We start from the raw sequence: 4,865 nt of genomic DNA on the forward strand, positions 1-4,865 counted from the left end.
GGAAGTGGTCAGGAGGCAACTGATCGATGTTTCTCTCATCGATGCTTCTAACTCTCTATCTCTCTCCCTTCCTCTCTGTAAAAAATCAATAAAATATATTTTTTTTTTAAAAAAAAGGAAACTTATCAAAGGCTTGTTGAATCAAAATGTGGACCTCTGAAAATGGTTTGATGTATCCCCCCAAATTTTTATTGTCTCAACTTTCTCCATTTAAGTGTGTCTCTATTTGTTTTCACTGGTTCCTTTGCTTACACTTCTATCATCCTCATAATGCTATACGTAAATTTTTTCACTTGCTTTTTTTCCCCACTATCGTGTAAGTTTCTTATTAACAGAGACAATATGCCTTTATCAGGGTAACTACAGACCTTGGGATAATGTCTGAAAAATATATTTGATAAATGGTGCAAAATATCTGAATAGTGCAATTATAGAAAGTGGTGTTAAGAAAATATATGAAGCAATTTCTATTGTCGGCAGACTTTCCTCTGAAGAAAATTAGAATGTTGGACATCAACTTAAGCTGATGCTTCTATTTAATAGTATCAGAGAATGCATACATGCCATTAGATAGAAATAGTATTCCCAAATACACATTAGCAATTATAGCTATTAGGTTTGTTAGCAACCTAACAAGAAATGTCTTACTTCAATGTTTCTCAACCTATACAGTTGGTGGAATAACTGTATCAGAATCACCACAGGATATTATGTAAAAATCAGTATTCTTTATAATCTTTTGGGTGATTCTTATGCATACTAACACTATAGGACCTCTTACTTTCTTGTGCTTTTCCACTTGACATAAACAAGAATCTCCTTTTTTTCTTTTCACTTATATTATTTTCATAATAATGTCAAAAATAACTATATTTAGTGAACAACCAACCTATGAGGTAGCTTCAAGTTTATATCTATCTTGAAGATATAGGAATCAAGGTAAAGAGAGGTCATTTGCCTAATGTCACACAGAGAGTAAATCCCACATTTGCTTCAAAACTCCTGCTCTTAAGCATGATGCTCCCTGCCTGTGCATCTTTTGTAGATCATTTTATTTCTTAGTTGATCATGCAATGTTCCCCAGTCTGAGATTTCCATTTAGTTTCAGTCAGCTTGACTATATTCAGAGTGGCTTTCTAATCTGTGAATAAAAAGGTTAGTGAGTTTTCCAAAAGACATATTCCATCTAGAGGGGTGGGTTCTTAATTGATGAAGATTTCAAAGTGTCGTTTCTTTCAATACATGATGGAATCATTAGTCAATATAGATTTAAAACCGCTGTGAAAAGTTAGGCTAAATTGCCTATCACAGTTTGCAGTTTGAAGAAAATCTGAAAAAATGAAAACCTTTTAGACCTTCCTGCTGGGGTGACAGAACTGTCAAAGCTGTTATCACCTGATAATGCATCGCTAGGTAAGCTAAGTTTTCCAAAGGCCACTGTATCCTGTGGTGATGATGACTCGTGGTGCACAGCTCATGGGCATCCTTGAGGGAAATCGTCCTAGATCAGAGCAGTGGTTCTCAACCTGTGGGTCGCGACCCCTTTGGGGGTCGAACGACCCTTTTACAGGGGTCACCTAAGACCATTGGAAAACGCATATATAATTACGTATTGTTTTTGTGATTAATCACTATGCTTTCATTATGTTCCATTTATAACAATGAAATTGGGGGTCACCACAACATGAGGAACTGTATTAAAGGGTCGCGGCATTAGGAAGGTTGAGGACCACGGATAGAGAGCAGCACAATTCCCGTGCTCGTCCCTGGAAAAGCAGAGGGAGTACACTCTCTCATGGTCTCATTTCAGGAATATTTCCCCTTGGCTGAACGCTGCCCCACAGCCCCTTTCACTAAGAGCAAAATCCAAGAGCTGCTTCTCTGACAAATACCTGGTTCTGTGTCAGCCAGGAGGCTCTGGGTCGAGGGGAGGGAAGGAGAACAGGCGCACGTGGTGTCACTGTGTTCCCAGCACCTGCTTGTTGACTTGGAAGCACAGGCTTGTTTGTCTTTATCGCGGCCCAAACGGTTCTTCAGCTGGTATTTTTCTTGGCTGCCTCATTCTGCTATCTCCTCGCTGCGCAGTGGATGATTGTAACTGGAATTCCGATGGCTCTCATTTTACGTCCAAACAGTTCTAGTTTCCCCTTGCCATATGGTCATCCTGATGTTACCATTTGCCTCAATCATCCTTTTTGTAGCTGCTTGAACATCTTAATTGATCTCATGAGCTATGTTAGGGATGTATAACAGACATCAGTATAATTCATCTCTCACACACACGGATGGAGTCTTTCTTCTGATTGGATGTGTTATATATGCACAGATACTTACAATTCTCTAAAACCTAGGTTTCACCTTAGTAATAACATAAATGAGCATTCAAGGTCTACGGCTCACCGGAAGAAACAATGACCTGCCCCCCTTCTCCGACAGGTATTTTCCATTTCCCTGAAGTGTTTGTGTATTACAAGGTACAAGCCTTTTCCTCCTGTTTAAACAAAGCAATAAATATACTCAATTTTAAAAGTCTTTGTTAATAAACTGTGAATTCTTATTTTAGTAGACACCCACATTGTGTTTCTTTTTCTCATTCATTCATTTTTATTATCAGTAAGGCACTCAGAATTATCAAACAATATGTGCTCATGAATTTTTTTAAGCCTCTGGACACAAGATTTGCATTGGATCTCTTACATTGACCTGTGATTTCATGTCTCCTTTAAAGCTGGCCCTTCATTGAAGTATCCTTCTATTTTCAAAGTAAATTCTCAAAAGCAGATTTATATAGCTGTGTAAACTCACCCGCCACTCCCCTTATAATCCTAATATACTGAAAGCTAATATTATAGATTGAAAAAATAATAACTGTAAAAATGTTCTGTCTGGTGCTTTTTTAGGTCTTGACAAGTGGGTGTCTATCAAAATCACGTTTTTAGGGGAAAGGTTTTTGACAAAAATTATTTTCTGAATCTAGGAATCGGGCCTGTTTTAAGAAGAAAACATCAAGTAAGCCAATTCGATTTTTGATACTATTAGCTCTTCTCCTGTGCCTTCTAATTCTCTATCCTATTTTAACATAGGGATTGCCTCTGTGAGTTTTCAACTTTCTTAAAAAGCATACCACAGATATAGTCAAGATCATGTACTTTATCCAGGTCCATTTACTTTTGAAAATTGACTTATAATTGTGAAACGAGAGTATTTATCCTGAGGCAGAATTTTAAGGAAATTCTGTTGATTATGCTGTGTTTTCTTTTTTTTTTGTGGGGTTTTTTTTTGATCAACTGAATAATGATCTGGTCAATTAATATCATGTGCCTGATGCTACATCTCTTGTTTATAGTGCTTTACAGGGTATCAGACAGATCTTCCTACTCGGCCTACGGAGAGGACTGATGGGTTTTTTACAATCAGAAGCCCGATCTCTCTGGAAGGATAAAAAAGAACATTGAATGCCCTAAATAAATAATATCAAAATGAATCGGAGGTAGCACAAAGCTCAGAGTTTTTGCTCACATGGTGTTAGTTCATCGGGGAATTTCAGTGAGAAAAAAATCACTCTCAGTAAGAAACAGTCCACAGAAGCCCAATGGTATACCTGTGAGGTTTTACTCCGGAAATCCAGGGAACCAAAACTTACACCTTTTGCATACCATGTTTCACTTATGCAATTTAACATATTTTATTTATGTTGACTTAATGTGAACAAATAAATACAAACACACTGAAGCATATAATTGGGTGCATGGCTTTGTCAGCTTACTTAACCTCTCTGTACCTCAGTTTCCTAACATGAAATAGGAACATATTTACAAAGAGAAAGAACACCCAGGCTGACATCCAGGTTGTGGTTTCCACAGAGGGGCACCAGATCAATTATTTTATATTTGGGAACAGACTTGTTTATCTCAAATTCTAATTCTATCACTTACTAATTCTGGATCTATGGGAAATGACTTCTCCATTTCCACTTCTTTAAAATGGGGATAATGATATCAACCTGGGAAGGTTTTGATGAGCACTAAACGGCATAGTAAATGTGAACAATGCAGTGTTGGGCAGAGCACTTTCTTTTCTGACACTGATGGTGTGTCAAGAATGAATCTTCCTCCAAATGAATATCAACATAGAGTTAAGATTGAAAATGGAAATAAACAGACATTTACGACATGCCCCGCATTAATGCTATTGCTATGAGCACAATTCTTATAAAAGAGAAACAACTGAATTGAAGGATACAGAACCCACTAAGTGCCAAGAATTAGAACTTCAATAGAAGGAGAAGGTTAAATGATAAATTTGTAACCGGACAAACAATGGGTCCGTGCTGCCTGTCACTACTTGAGCCAATTAAGCAAAGACAGGGCTGAATCATATATGAGTGTTTATTCCAATACTGCCAGCAGTATGAGAGAGCAGCAGGTCATCCACAAAAATAAAAAATAAAAAAAAAATATGTGCTGCACCCTTCCATAAGCCAGCTGCTTATAATGGTAGGAGTACAAAGGATTACAAGGGAAAGTAGGCAAAAGGGCAAATGGGCAGTTTACCGATATGTAAAAGAACTGGGGATCTTCAAAGGGTTTAGTGATATGCAAAAGGGGCAGGGTCTTCAAAAGGCTTAGTGAGATGCAAAAAGGGCAGGGGTCTTCAAAGGGCTGGCAGTTTTGGTTTCTGGCTCTGGTTTCTGCAGCAAAGTTGTTAGTCTTTCCAGCTTCAAATGGGGAGGAAGGGCTGCCCTGTCAGGCGAGCTCCTGAGTGCAGTGGCCAGCCAAGTTAGCATGTGCATTCTTTAATCCAACAAAACAATCACAGTTAACAGAGCATGATTAATATGTCTCACCATTCTAGCTGGTTCCCCA

The sequence above is a fragment of the Myotis davidii genome, unplaced genomic scaffold (genome assembly GCF_000327345.1).
Source record: "Myotis davidii unplaced genomic scaffold, ASM32734v1 scaffold140, whole genome shotgun sequence".
Lineage (NCBI taxonomy): Eukaryota > Metazoa > Chordata > Mammalia > Chiroptera > Vespertilionidae > Myotis > Myotis davidii.